This window comes from Aphelocoma coerulescens, chromosome 3, assembly GCF_041296385.1.
Source record: "Aphelocoma coerulescens isolate FSJ_1873_10779 chromosome 3, UR_Acoe_1.0, whole genome shotgun sequence".
NCBI lineage: Eukaryota > Metazoa > Chordata > Aves > Passeriformes > Corvidae > Aphelocoma > Aphelocoma coerulescens.
Window position 1 is genome coordinate 77,666,201 of NC_091016.1, and position 15,341 is coordinate 77,681,541.

Genomic DNA, 15,341 nt, shown 5'->3' on the forward strand with positions numbered 1-15,341 from the left:
CTGAAGGACATGAATGCCCTGGGAGAATAGAAATGTTCTGTTCAACCCAAACATTCTTCTGTATTGCAAATGCCTGTCTAAAACCAGAATCTTTAAGTCTACTTCACAACTACCTGACTAAATAGATTTCTCTTTCTTGAGCTCACTAGTCACCCACAGTACACTTCAGCACTTGCAGTGTCCTTTAGGCAATGAGCTCCACAAGTCTTCTGCTCAACCCTTCCTCTGTCTTTAGACAGCTCTTCACCGCTTGGCAGCTCAATCCCAACAGTACAGAGGACTCCCTATTGATTTCTGTGAAAGAAAGAATGATGCTGCAAGGCTGGAAACATATGCTAAGTCATACATGTACATCAGAGGAAAAATATTCATGCCTTTGTTCAGCCCTCAGTTCAACTGAAATGAAAAAAAATTTATTTGCTTTCACTTTCCCTGCTTTCCTATGAATCTCATCAACAATTTTATACAAGTACTGTCTAAATCACATACCAGCAGAAATTAAAAGGATTCTATGCATGAAAGAAGAGGATCATTCTTTTTTTAGTTTGAGGGAACTGTGTGATTCTAATTATTATTATTAGTTTTGAGCAACACAGAAAAAGCCTCATGGCCATACAGGTTGAAAAGCAATATTTTCAACTTCTTTGATGTTTTCCCAAGGAGAAGAAGGTGGCCAGAGGAGTAGAAATACATTTTACATTTCTAGGTAGTTTTCTTTTATTATTTGAATTTTTTTTTAAAGCAGTATGTTCATGGTATGCTAATAGCCTGCTTCTCAGATACTCAGACTCTGAACAGTATTGTTTGTAAAGGCACAAGCGCACAGGCTGACCACATGAATAGTGAGAGTTTCACTGTCCCCTTACCTGCAAAATATTGTTAGAAATTTCTCAGATGGACAGCATTTCAACATCTGTATCTACAAGGTCTTGTATCTACAAGACATGAAATCTGTACTGAGATGAAATAACCCGTAAAAACAGTTTAATTTTGTAGGAAACACTAAGGTAAATTCACCATCCTTTTCTTACCCTAAGAGATCAGGTTGGTTCATAACTTAATACTCATTTTTATCCAAACTTTAGTTATGGATTCAGCTGGAACAAAGTTTTCAAAGGAGAATTGTGGCCTGCATCCATCTTAGTTAAGTTCTGGATCTGATGTTTCTAACAGAGAGCTAAATTAGTACAGGAAACCAAATGTCTTCAGTGCCATCAATGCAGATACTGCATCAAGAACTGAGAGCAGATAAGCTAACCAAAATGCTCTCACAAACACTTAAACTTAGGCTTCACCATGGTATGGCCACCAGCTTTAAAACACAGTATATGGGAAGGGGATGGGGAGGACAGGGTGGTAGTTAATTCCAAAAACCTCTTGATATGTGATAAAGACCTTGAAGAAGCAAATTTAATTCATTGTGGAAAACACAATTAAAAGAGATCTCTTGATTAAACTGAACTGCTTTTTCCAAGATACTAAAATATGAAAAAGAATTGTAGATAAGCCATATCAGCTATTGTCTGAGCCCCTGGCTTGAAAATGATGTAAAAAGTGAGGGGATAGGGACTCAAGGCAGATGAAAGAAGCAGAGCATGACCTCTTTGTTGAGGCTTAGTAGAAGTAGCAGTAGATATACCCATCTTACCTACCAGAGAACATTTTCAGAGTTATCTGCAGATAAAAGTGCAAATTAGGTAACTGGGCCACACAAAATTCTGGTTTGTTAGTGTTTCTGTGTTGATACTTTTCACTTTTCTTTATGAAGATGCTATAAAGTGAAGCAGATGCTTTGCATGGTCGTTGTCTTTAATGAGCATTGGCAGACATACAGTCCAGTTCCTTTCCTTCAAGAAATATTCTTCAAAGTTTTCATTCATCAATATGGGTGATTGATGTTTGTATCAGCACTTTAATTCATTAATATGTTTTGGTAATGCAAATATATTTACTATTTTCTTAACACTTTAAAAGGACAACTGAAAAGTTGTCACTTCTTGAGTGTAAGGCCAGCTAGTTAGATATGATTTACCACCAGGTTCTTCTAGCAAAAGATGTATTTTGATAGGACTAACTGCTGAAGAAAAGAGTAACTAAAATTTGGTCTATATGCAGGTATAAAAAGGCTGTGTAAATTACTTGATAGAGTAAATAGTGTTTGATGCTTGGCAGGAAATTAATTTCCACACAGACACATGCTATGACAGCATAATGATATGACAGCCCCTGGGGGGCATCCAGTTAATTACTGTATTGTTCTGTGCCTTGTAGGTTTTTTCTCTACTATGAATCATGGATACAAGGTGGAAATCCATGCTCCAGCTGCTGTGAGAATTATCCATGCAAAACAAATGTTAAAATCCTTCATACAGGCATGAAAATGTTTGGACACTGAGAAATGCAGAATTTCAAATCATGAACTCAGATCAGTACAATTATTTAGATAATTCCTTTATGTTAGCATATCAATTAAAAATTAGATTAAAAAAAAAAAATTAGGAGCCTCTTTCCTTTGCAGCAATGTCAAACTGTACTTCTTTTGTGCCAGCAGGCCACTATTTTGTTCAAGTGCAATGTAAGAGACAGCCTCTCCTCCCCCAGTTTTGTGCATGTCCTGTGCAGAGGCACGAGTTGGACTCCATGATCCTCCTTCGAGTCCCTTCCAGCTCAGGGGATTCTATGATTCTACTCTATGCACATTCAGAAAAACACATTCAGGAGCTGGGCTTGTGAAAGCTGGGAGGTTTCAGCTGATGTCAGGAGTCAGCCCTGAGATGGGGAGAAAGAAGCTGAGTGGAGACAGGGACTTAAAAGTCTGCTCTGCCCCAGGAGGTAACAACTCATTCAGGAGATATGATGGGCATAATGTTGGATTTGTGCATTCCTATCAAACGTGTATGGAGACACTCGTAGACGGAGTCTCACCAGGCATCTTTTCCAGCAAGCAGGAAAAATATCTTTCTTCAACCAAGCATTTTATTAAAACCACTCTTCACATGCAGCGACTTCAGGAAGTCAGTAGGCACTGCTGATTTGGGCTGGTTGCTTCCAGATCTCACAGCAGAAATGCACATCAAGGGGTCACAAAGAGGAAAGGCAAGAGCCCTGTGCAAGAAATCTGATACAAATCAAAGTGGTCCACATGGAGAGGCAACCACAAAAGGAAGCACAAAGACAGTGAAGGTAAGAACAGAAGAGGAAATATGAGCCTGAATATATTTTCCTATCCTAACGAAGCTTCATTCTTCCTGATCAGTGAAAGTAATTTCATCAAATGAGATTTTGTTTGTCTAAGATTGTCTTTTTCCCCTTGTATTGATTTTGCTTTCTTTCAGTTTTCTGTATGTAATACAATAGTTTTAGTATTGCAGGTAATACTAAAAAGGGAAAGGAGAGTTTTCTGACAAAAGCTGGCATTTGGGGTGTGATAGAATAGGTGCAGCACAGGGAATTCTTTAGAAAACAAATTTATTTATTGTTCAGTAAAATAGAAAACATTTTAAAAAGCAATTATGCTAAGACAGTCATAAAAGGAAATATAAAATAAGTAGTGGAGAATTAAGAGATATATAGAAAGAAAATAAAGAAAATCTTGCCTATACTGGGTTTTGTTTTACATGAAGGGATGAGCAATCTATTAAAGTCTATCAGACAAATCAACACAGATTCACATGTATCATATCTGAGTAAGAGATTCATCCTGATTGTTCTAGGTAGCTCTCAGCTGTCAGCCCAATGAAATGGGGCAAATCCCCACTCCTTCCTGCAGCACTCCGGGATGCACAGCTGCAGCACTGCCTTGGAGGCAGCGGGAGGATACCCAGCTCTACCAGAGTGTGTATGGGCAAAGTGCAGGGCAGCCTCTCCCAGCAGCCCCGTTTCCACTCGACAACAACGTGCTCAGCTTTCTATGGAGCCTGAAATTCGGAGCTTTCCAGAGGTGTGCTCAACACATGGAAGCAAGCACAGCACCTTTTCTCTTTTATTTGGAGAGACTAATCTTGATGATGACAAGCATGCCAGGTGAACCAGCTTTGCCTGAAGGAAGCTCAGATCCAATTCTCTGTGCTGATGTCACAAGCAATTGAAGGCAGAGCCAAGTAAAAAATTACACACATTCGCAGATCTATTCATTCCTTCTTTCTATCTAATTCCTCTGTCATAATTCCACTTTCTTCCCCTTTTCTCCAACATAAATTACTTTGGCATATTCATTTCTACTCCCATCAAGTCAGACATTTAAATTGATTTCTGCACAAGGGACAGCTTTTGCAGGAAAATCAGAATAGGAGATAGCCTCTGCTGCTGAGATGTGGGCAAAAAGTCTCTGTAGGTGATTTTACAGCTATTCAAAAATGGAAAACCACATGAATTTCCCAATTTTTCTGCCTGAAAGTTAAAAAAAATCACAGACAAAACCTGCATGCTTGCTTAGGTTAACTGAAAAAGCTGAAATTCAGACCTAACAGTGATCTCAATCTATCAATTGCTAAGTCCAGGACTTTCAAAACAGTAACTCCATTACAGCTTTCTGAAGGGATCTCAACCGTGACTTCTCCTAACATTGTGTATCCTAACAGAGAGCAATGGGAGGCTCATCAAGCTTCCTTAGTCTTATGGCAAGGAGTCCATTTCCAAGCTTCTCAATTCCATGACATATTTATTCTGAAAGCTCAAAAGTCTAAAAAAAAAAAGATAAATTAAATATTTGCTGTTAGATTGTTTAGTTGGTTCTTACAACTAGGTCAGCAGCTACCACTTGCTTTTACTGACATAAATACTGGTTTTTAAATCTGCAGGAGAACTGTAGCACATAAGATTTTGTTATAGCTATGAATCAGTGTCTTTAAACCAAAAATAGAACATAGAACTAAAATAAAAGACAAGGGAGAATTTAAATTAATCTTGAGTTAAGAAAAAGAGTTAATCTAAAAGGTACCTAAGGAGAATTGGAAGTAAGGCCCCCAGGTGGAAAATCTAGATCCAAATAAAAGTTCCCCATTCAAAAATATTCTTCCTCTTCTTTCCTTAGAGGGTTTTGCAGTCATTAGACATCTTGCCTCATGATCCAAATTGTCTTTGCATCCTGCTTGACTAAAAATGCCCCAGAGTCTGCATCTGTCAGGCACTTAGCTCCTGCTAAACCCCTCAAGGAACCAGAAAAAAACCCTACTGTTCCTTGATGTCTGTGTTCCCATTTTCCCACAAGGCCTCTGCTGAGACTGGGATCTCCTTGACCTGGGCTGCACGCAAACCTGTAACAAGAACCTCACAGAACCTGATCCAGCAAGGACTGTGTCTACTCCTGGGCTAATGCAGGAGAAGTAATTCAACATGTATGGACTCTTAGAGCAGAGCAGGAGCACAGCAGTACCATCAGAGACTCTCTGTTTCTGAGACTGACCCTGGGTTTCCTCCAGCACAGGCTGGTTGCTGTCAGGGTTTCTTCTCTGAGATATGGTGTTTCAGGTATCCTAGTCCTTTTCTGAATCCAAGACAAGGTCTTCGCTGCAAAGATCATTTGGCATAAAACAATAAATATCACATCAAAAAGAAAGGTAGAGTGACTCACACAAGGCCACAGTGCAGGATAGTCATCAAGCAAATACTAAAGCCCTTCTCACCTGACTCCCAGCCCAGATGCTTGGTGTGTATTTAGCAGGGAGTCAGGGTTCCCATAGATCAGCCATAGCACCACAGAAAGAACTTTATAGGCATTGTTCTACTTAATGTGACATATTCTGGTCCTCACAACATCCTCCAGCCTCCTCATCCACCCAGAAAATCAGCTACCCTGTATGTCCCAGGCTTTCTTAAGTAATCAGCATAGCATCTTGATTGTTGATTTACAACATGGTAGTAAATGGACAATTTGACACCTGGCTTCAATGAATTCTTGAAATCTGCTCTTCACAGGTGTTGCCAATAAAGTAGCTTAAATCTTTAGTAGAAGAAATGAACACAAAAGTGCTGATGAATAAAACCAATTTGGATTTAGTTTAAGTATCTTTGAATAGAATACTCATATAAGAGTTTTTGCTGATTTGTCCATTGTCAACACTTCACAGGTTGCTATTTCTTTAGGAGCTCAATAGAGTGCAGGAAGGGATATAAACAGACTGTCAAACTTGATGTGTGCAGGCCCAAGGAGCATAAAAATATTTCTTTTTGCCACACTCACACAAATCCTTTCACTATTCTAAATGTTATTGATGCTGTACAGAGAAATTATTCAATACACTGGGACATCCTATTTCATGCTGTTTGATTTCTGTTTGATTTGTGGTATTTTTACTATAGATTAGTAACTTGGAAAACTGACTGGAGTTGTGAGGTTTATTAGCTCAACTCCATTCAACACTGTGTGCTTAAAAAAGATCAGCTACTGCATTATCCAGCTATTGATTACTGGATGACAAGCCAAATCACCCTCTGTGTACATAACATTGGCAGATAAGTATATGACGGGCCACCAAGTAACAGGCCTCCGATCAATACACCAATCAAACAACAATTATTGCTCAACAGGAGAGGAGAGCTTCAGAAGGTAAAGCGCTGTCGTAGCTGTACACCTCTGTACGTGAGCAGTAAGGACCAGGTTAGCAGCAGTGGGGATCACTGGTTCATTAAAACATCTTTTGCATCTGTCTTTTGGCTGATGAGGATTAGGGAGATCTGTGGACTCCTGACAATCCTTTTTTGGAGCACAATTCATCTTTTTTGAAGGACATATCACAGACTTGGTTGAAAGAAGCCAAGCCTACTAATTGCTATTCTGAACTACCACAAATATGGCAAGATTTAATTTGGATACCTGTTTCTGCACAACTTTGGCTTATACAGGCACTCATCCAGGCCTCCTTTCCATTGAAACTGAAAGATTCCACAGTCCAAGTAAAGCAAGTCAGTTGGCCTAGCTCACCATGGGCCTCCAGTTTGTCTCATTTTTCTGTTTTTCTGGCTACTTACACTACAGAGCTTCTAGATCTCATTTGGGCACTGTCATGATTTCACGCCAGGCAGCAGCCAACCCCACACAGCCACTCTCTCATTCTGCCACCAGCAGGCTCAGAGAATCAGAAGGGTAAAACCCAGAAAACTCGTGGGTTGAGGTAAAGGCAGTTTAACAGGGAAAGCAAAATCTGTGCACACAAACAAAATAAAATAAGGAACAGATTCACTGCTTCCCATCGGCAGGCAGGTGTTCAGCTGTCTCCAGAAGAGCAGGACCCCATCACCCATAACTGCTGCTTGGAAAAACCAATGCCATCACTCCAAATGTGCCCCCTTTTCTTCTAATTCCCCCCAGTTAATAAACTGAACATGATGTCATATGGTCTGGAATATCCCTTTAGTCAGCTGGGGTCACCTGTCCCACCTGTGTTGCCTCCCAGCCTCCTATGCATCCCCAGCCTCCTCACAAATGTGGCAGCATGAAAAGCAGGAAAGACCTTGGCTCTGTGCTAGTCCTGCTCAGTAATAACAGAAATATCTCTATATTATCAGCACACATCCAAAACACAGCCCCAAGCACTTTGCCACTGTGAAGAAAATTAACTGCACCCCAGCCAAAACCAGGGCAGCCACATTGTGACCTTACTCAGCTCTTGCCTCTGAGAGAGAGACTGGCTTCAGCTAATAGGAACTACTCTGGGCAGACATTATGGGGAGGGAGTGTCTCAATTTGAGACCAACAATCCATGAAAGCCCCAAACAGTTTCGTAGAGAGACTTGTCCTGACAACCTGACTTGTGATCATACTAGGTACCTCAGAACATGAGAAACATTTCCTGAAACAAACCCACTCTACTTTGGTGGATTGCAACATGTTTTCTTGCTTTGAATACTTTGAATGGAAAAGAAAAACATTCAATTATTAAAAACTAATGGCCTCCCTATGGGTCCTGGCCCTGCAGAAGGATAATGTGAATGTGGCCAATATGTATCAGAAGCAGCCATCCTCCATACCTACACACCTACAAAGAAGTTCTCAGATATTCCTATTTCAAAAATACTGGTAAAAATGTTGGTAAAGTTCTTCCTTTGTCATCTGCAAAGACAATGCAGATAAAGCACTTACACAGAGAGTAGGTAGGTCACTTTAGAAAAGCTTCCACGACGATACAGAAAATATATTTGAGCTATACTAGCTTTGGGATTGCTTGAGAAAGGTCCAGATGGCATTTAAATTATGGAAACTGTTGCATTTTTAGATGGTAACAGACCATCACTTCTGGTCTCTAAAAATGGCTTCATTAAAAAAGTGTGCTTTGACTGGCTAACTTACAGATCAGAAGATACAGTAGACAAGATGACTCTCTTTTATACTGGAAACAATATTCGTCTTGTTAACCAAACTCCTCTTCATCTGCAATAAATGTAAATTCACTTCAGGTCAAAATTTGATATTTACACTATAAATTCCAGGTTTTGTCCTAGCTCCCTATTTCTGAACCAAGCAGAAAAATCCCACAGAGAAATGATTCCATATGGGTGTTTAAAAATGTTATAAAACCACACAAAAATGTTATAAAAACATGTCTTGGAAGGCTTGCAGAGTGCATGGCATAACCACTGTTACACAGCTGCCCCTTCGTGCTGCAGAGCAGATTCCATATCATTCCCAGCACCTGCAGTACAGTCACGGTTACAGTGCTGCTCACAGTCCTCCCACACCCTTATCTGATGCATTTCCTCTGCGGGAGAGTTGTGGTGCTCATTACGGTACAATGGACACTTGTGGAGAGATCATCGTGCTGTAATGAGCATCTGGACAGTCATGGGGAGAAGGATGCATTCCTGCTGCATGCGGGCAGCCATGGGGGAAGGTTGCACTTCAAGTTCTTGGCACTGCGCTGATACTGTTGATAGCAATTTCAATGGAAACACTGTTATTAGCAAAATATTTTCCCCACCCGTCTTTATTGCTTACAACTTGAGAGCTGGCAGTGAAGCAGGGGAATTCCATTGCTCACATATTTTAAATGGTTAGAGAGATGATGTTTTCAAAGGACCTTTTTGTAACACATTTTGAGAGGTTTGCCTTATGCTGCACTTGAGAGTTTGCATTTTTTTAAAGACTGTGTCCAGTTACTCTGAATTGATAAGGAAATGTCTTCCTAGTGCAGTAGCTTTAAAAGACTCGTTTATGAGTCTGTGTACTGCTATCAGTCAATATTTTCCTCCAGTACTAAGAAGTTCAAATATGATTTAATATTAAGTAAAAGACACTGCAGCAAGAATTCTGAAATAAGAATAGTTCATGTGATGGGCAAGTGCAGGTCTGCACAGTAGAAAATACCATTGGAAATGAGGGACATCTGTAGCCCAAGTTACCTTGCCAGCTCTAAGGTAGAAAAATATTTCTTACATCTGTCTCAGAAAAAACTCAATAAAAATTCAATAAGCCTAGTCCAATATTGATGAAAATACTTATCTCAAGGAAGAATAATTTCTTTTTCCTAAGCTGTATATAACTATCCTTTTAAAAATATATGCAACGCTCAGTTTTAAAAACCTGTGATGTAACCTTTAAGATTCCTTTGTCAACTGGGTTGATGAAACAGATAAAAGTTAGGAGTGAATGTAGCAATGCCTCCTGTCCTTTTCTGATACAATGGTCTGTGGCATTTCTCACTGTTTTAGTGGTCTTTAGCAACAGGTCCGAGATAGAATTGCAGGGAAGATGCCCTATCACTGTTACACAGAGTCTTTGTTTATTCCAGCAGAGAGGTTGTGCATCCAAAACAGCTCACAATTCTTCTTGCAGAGGCTGTGCCACAATTGTCACATTGCACCCACAACCATCATTAAAATTTCCTGTCAGATCTGCCATTAAATGAAGGGCCAAATTGTTTCTCTGGTTAACTGTGCTTAGGGCATTTCCAGTAATCACACAGCTCCTGCAGATGCTTGCAGCCTAATGCAGTATCAGGATGGGGTATAACTAAGTGGCTGGTAAACATACAAAGCCCTTTAAAAAAAAAATAGAAACAAAAAAAATCAGAGGTGTTTTAGAAGCTCATTAGCAACTCACCTGAATGCATTTGTTTTAAAATTCTTCTGTCACCTGTGGAAAACAGGATATAAAAGTCTAATCTGGTACTGAAAGTATATGAACACACACTCTTGGTTTCCAGTGGTTTAACAGAGCAACTAACAAGTAACTGTGCCCACAAAACTGAAATGAAATGTAGCTCATCACCAGCAGAACTCATTATACTGGAATTTCACCAGAAGTATGACTAGAGATACGTTATTTTATTTGATTTTTCTCATAAAAGAATGGAGCAGATTGGATTTTTTAAATTAACTTTACACTGAGATTTAACTATTTTTATAGCAGAGCCCAAGCCAGGGGGAAAAAAGTCCCATACCGCCATACACAACCCAAAGTTGGGGTGGAAATGCTCTGATCCAGACACTAAACACTGTAGAAAGAGTAGTTCTAATGACACTTCAAAAGACTGTATTTTCTCATCTCCCCACCTTCATTGTACAGTCTTGCCAGTTTAGGATACTAACAACTGATCCTGACCATGGTAATCTCACATTACAAATACCAGCATAAAGGAAAGTGGGGAATCTCTGGCATTTTGTTCCACTCTGATTGCAGTTTTGTGAGAATCTGTAATGGTTTTATTCCTCAAGAATCATATTACCACACTTAAAGCTGCTTGTGAAAAGCATTCTGTCTCTCCATTAGCCATCCTGGTTAAGTAACCATGTGTGTGTATATATATGTATGCATCCAGGCATGTATGTACGTATGTATGTTTATATAAAACCCCTGCAGTAATATATATGTCAGAATCAGAAGTAGCCTATCACTTGTAATATTGTCAAGTTTTGTAATATTGTCAAAATCACAACCCTTCAAACAGAAGTTTTTCAAACTAAGCTTCTAGCTCAAGTTTCTTTATTTGCAAGAAACACTGTGGCCTTTGCTACAGGGATCTTTCTACACTGTTTTGGGGATAATTAAATATGGTGAATAAACAAATGAAAAACAAAACCTTCAAAATAATCAAAATGCTGACCTACTTAACACAATACAGGGAAGTTTGAATGCAGTCCCAGGATACTGTACTGCTATTGCTTTTTGTCAGGGAAGACAGCAGAGATGTCAAGAGTACTGTGAGTAAAAATAAACTTCAGTTCTGGTCAGTGCATGCTATGGGGGCCAGAGCAAGAATCAAAGCTCACTGATTCTGCTGTCACTGGTGCAGGATCCACCACACGCTCCCTGAAAGGCAACACCCACAGCAAACTGGGAGTTTCCAGATATCTGCAAATGGCAGCACAAGCTTGAGGGCAAGAGCAGCAATCTCATTCCCTTCAGCTTGGTGCCCTAGGCAGCTACCTGCTTTGCTTATTATCAGACCAGTTGTGCAGTAGAAACAGGAGGAAGGAGCTGAAAATCCACTAGATCTGATGTGCTCAGCTATTGACAGTGCTGTATTGTGTTAGAAAGATAAAATAAGGTCATGCAAAGCTGATGGGTTTTGTTCTTATTGGGTACAGCTACTGAGTAACAAACATTCCAGTCATAAGATTGCAAGGTAGTGCTCCCAGTTTTTCTAAAAGCTTGGGAAAGAAATATTGACATATGCAGTCCAACAACTCAGCAATTCATTGGAATGCTTCACAGGCTTTTTAAAATTTGATTCTTGATGGGAGAGAGAAATCAGCTGAAAATGTAGATGGCAGAAGGCAACTTGTGTTCTAGGAGGCTCTCATCTCTCTTAGGAGGAGAAGGGGCAAGATAAGCACGACAGGCTTCAAACAAATTGCCTTTCCAATAATGATGTGTGTGTTACCACTTGCTTACAAAGGAAAAGTGAGGCAGAGAGAAAGGAGCTCCCCATTTTCTGCCAGCTGCAAAGCAGTGAAGCAACCCCATTGATGAAATCATCATCTCTAGCCTCTGCCTGCTGGGCAGAGTCTGCTGGGACTGAGCAATGAGGGTGGAGCCTTTCATGTGGAAGCTGAGGTGCCTCATGCCATGTGACCCAGAAGACAGCCAAAAGCTGCCTCATATTCAAAGGCTTATGTGTAATTGCAAATGAGACCAAATCTAGTTTGTTGTCTTAGAAAATAAGTACATTTGCTCCTGTTCTGGAGAGCAAGTTTTGTTCAAAAAAAATGTACAGTCTTGTTTGAAGCTGAACTGGTCTTTCATTTGCAATAAGGGTAATTGAGTAGAAGAAACAAAGGCATTGATTTATTCTGATGCCTCCTGCTAGTTTGTTTTCTTTGACTAGTCAGTTGTCTAAGTGTTAATGGCATAGAGGGTTTATGACTAATGCCAAGATTTTTTTTTAATATTGTTGACAAGCTGAAGGGCAACATGTTATGTGGACAGTGGGTCAGACAGAGAAATCTCAACTCCAGGTTTCCAATGCATTTCTATATGAGACCTATCAAGTTTGTTATCTGTTTGCCATTTAAGAGCACAAAAAACACATGCATGATTTATCAAAGAAACTATAAAAGGAATCAGTTTGGCTCTTGAATAAGGATGATGAAGTCATGGAAATTATACACCAAGAACAAAAATTGACCACTATTTTTGGCAGAGTTAAAAAAAATAAGACATTTCTTTCAGCATTAAGGGGCAGGAGGTACAGGGCCATGGACCCAGTGGCAGAAGAGGCTATGTATTTTAAATATGGCATACAAACAACCCTGCTTATAATCAAGACTATGCCAGCTTTTTTACCTTCAGCTACAGCTTCCACAAATTAATCCTTCTTTCTCAAGTGGAAGTTGTCAGCAGTTGCAATAAGATAACCAGATAATGTAAATTATACACTACCTTAAGTGTAAAAAAACTTAAGTATTTTCCCTTCCCTCTTCTTGCCCCAAAGGAACCATTTATTTAAACTAAACTGTTGTTCCACAACACTGCATAAAATTCAGGGAAGGACATGAAACCAACATACTTATCAACCAGGTGTGAAAAAAAATTGTTTAATTTTTTTGAGGGCACCCATTTCTGAATAGCTTCCTGTACATCTGTTAGCAGAGTTGCAAGGCTCTGTTATTTTGCCCATTAATTCACTGAGCTGTAAAATTTGAAACACAGATGTGAGACTGGTACCTACAGTTCATATAGCAACCTGTCAAAGCCCACCTTTCCATCAAAAGGTTTTTCCAGTGCCTGAACTGTGATCTGAGGCAAAATCAATCTGTCACAGAATATCCCTTGTGAAATACACTCCAAAGAATAGAAACAAACAATGATTCTCTCTTACCCCTCACTGATGGGGGGAAGAATCACCTTCCTTGGGGGCTGAGACAAAAGAGGATAGCAAATGGTGTACCCTGAATATTGAGACAGTCCCAGCAGAATGTTTAAAATAAGATACTGGGGAAATATGAGGAAGTCAGCACAATGCACTGCTATTTGGTGAACAAAAACACTGAGGGAATTCAGTGCATGATGATGAATTTGTGTATCCAGGGAGAGAGGGAGATTCTGTAGCTTGTAACAGGGTAGTAAATAACACAAAAAAAGAAAGAGGGAATGACTCACACCAGGTGAACATGATGAGATTGCAGTTTGTCAGAGCCACATCACTCAAAAGCAAGGCTGGTCATGTGAAACAGCTTTCCATGGCACATTGTGTTTGTGCATATCACATCACCCATCCAGTCTCAGCAGATAAATGCATTTTATGTTGCATTGGCACAGCTTTCACTCTTCCCATTTTGAAAATTCAGGCTGTCCCAGCACCATAGACTGCCTCTGTTTTCTCCAAGAAAAGACAAAATTAAAGAAATCTGAAAGTTATTAAAGGAGTGTTGGGACTTTATTGTCTGGGACCTCCAGTTTAGAAACAAAGGTTTGTCTATCCCACTTGGAAGAAGGAAGCAAACACATTTTGTAGGGCTATCTAAACAGAGTGACTATGGCTGACTTTATTGGGAAGGTTCGTCATGTAACACACTGATGATCACAGTATCATTATATGTTCGTGTTCATTTAAAAAAATATGAAGGATTCCCTGGTCTCTTGATACTTCCAGACTCTCACAGTCTTAGCAAAAATTCTTCCTGTTTCAAGGGGAAAAAAAGGGGACTTTATTTCTTCCTTTTTAGAGCATAATCTGTAGCTGTTTGAAGCTATTCAGGGATTTGATATGTTAGCAGTTCTAGCAGAACTAGTTCCCAGTGTCACACTAGAAAAAATAAGGAAAAAAAATACCAAGCAGGTATTTTTAAGTGATATTTATATATTTAAGTGATACAAGGTATCACTTAAATTTTTTTCCAAAAAATATGGGAGGCAGAAGTAGGCAGATATCTTTTGCAATGTTCAAGGAATAGAGTAATGAGTTCCTTCTACTAGTTATATCTTACAAAAAAAATTATTCTTCTTTCTCCAGAAAAAAAAAATCCATCCAATTTGTCCATCAGCACTTGTATTATACTGTTTTCCTATTGTTGTAGCAGGAGAAGAGCTGGGCAAATAATGAACTGCTTGAATATCATTGCAGTTATTTGTCAAATAGGACATTGATCTGTAGTGCTTCTGCACTAAAATCAAAGTTCTGCAGTTGCAAAATTTAGTAGAAGCTATCTTAACCATGAAAAATAATGGTGGTATTTATGTCTGTTAATATTTGGAGCATTGCAACATAAAAATGAAAAACCTTTGAAAAATCCACATTTGCAACACAAGCAGGCAGGAAAGATTATTTTGTTGTCCCCAAAACAACCTAATTAACGAGGCTAAGGCTGGTTTTGGCAGCTTGTTTCATCACACAGAGACTATGACCAAAAAGTCCTCCAGGCTTTGGATTTTTTTGCACGCTTATATTTTCTAGACTCCAGTGTCTGTCTGCTTAGTGTCATAACCCAGAAAGATCCTCTGACTGGAAGAGGCACTGTGAGATATCTGCCATCTGCCACAGTTCATTTGGTGTGGACAGGACCAGACTGGATTCAGGCTGGACCTGGGTTAACCTGCTAAAAATCCACTCTCACCAGCGGTCATACCAAAAAACTTCCAGCCTCTTCTGTGTGACCATTCTGCCCTTGCACTAGTGCCATGTCAATGGCTTGAGGCTGCCCCACTGGAGTTACTGAGCTCCAGCTACGTCCTGAGAGCCATCCCCTAGAGCTTATGCACTGCCAGCATCTAGTCTAGCTACCCATCCAGCTCTAAGTCTCTGAATATGTATCCTTCCAGAGGTGCACGCCAGGAGGTGGTCTTCCTAAAGGGCTGTAGCCACTGGAATCGAGAAAAATGCACTAATCACTGCAGAACTGGTTATGTGAGTCCACTTCCACCAGCAGCAGGATAGGCACAGAGAGAGCTCTCTCCCGCTGAGGAA

General features: G+C 39.8%; 1 long non-coding RNA gene across 1 annotated transcript; it reads right to left on the minus strand.

Annotated features, from left to right (window-relative positions):
* Window positions 1-3,143: 3,143 nt before the first annotated feature.
* Window positions 3,144-5,781, minus strand: LOC138107312 (uncharacterized). The gene is made up of 3 exons (XR_011149398.1): window positions 5,625-5,781; window positions 4,940-5,508; window positions 3,144-4,681 (listed from the first exon to the last, which is right to left on the minus strand). It is a non-coding gene; the product is annotated as an uncharacterized lncRNA (long non-coding RNA).
* Window positions 5,782-15,341: the final 9,560 nt, after the last annotated feature.